Source organism: Arachis duranensis, chromosome 1 (assembly GCF_000817695.3).
Source record: "Arachis duranensis cultivar V14167 chromosome 1, aradu.V14167.gnm2.J7QH, whole genome shotgun sequence".
NCBI lineage: Eukaryota > Viridiplantae > Streptophyta > Magnoliopsida > Fabales > Fabaceae > Arachis > Arachis duranensis.
In genome coordinates this window covers 86825188-86825589 of record NC_029772.3, presented here as the reverse complement: position 1 = coordinate 86825589, position 402 = coordinate 86825188, and positions in this window count along the sequence as shown.

Below are 402 nucleotides of genomic sequence, written 5' to 3'. Positions count from 1 at the left end.
GGATCTAGCCATTGACAACGGTGATGCCCTACATACAGCTTGCCATGGAAGGGAGTAAGAAGGATTGGATGAAAGCAGTAGGAAAGTAGAGATTCAATAGGGACAAGCATCTCCATACACTTGTCTGAAATTCCCACCATTGAATTACATGAGTAACTCTATCTTTATTTTTTGTTTATTTTATTATTTTTATTTAAACCAATAATCTCTTAAATTAGTTAAATCCACCTGACTGGGATTTACAAGATGACCATAGCTTGCTTCATACCAACAATCTCCGTGGGATCGACCCTTACTCACGTAAGGTATTACTTGGACGACCCAGTGCACTTGCTGGTTAGTTGTGCGGAGTTGTGACTAAGTGTAATTCACGTGTGAGAGCTACCAAATTATTGGAGCCAT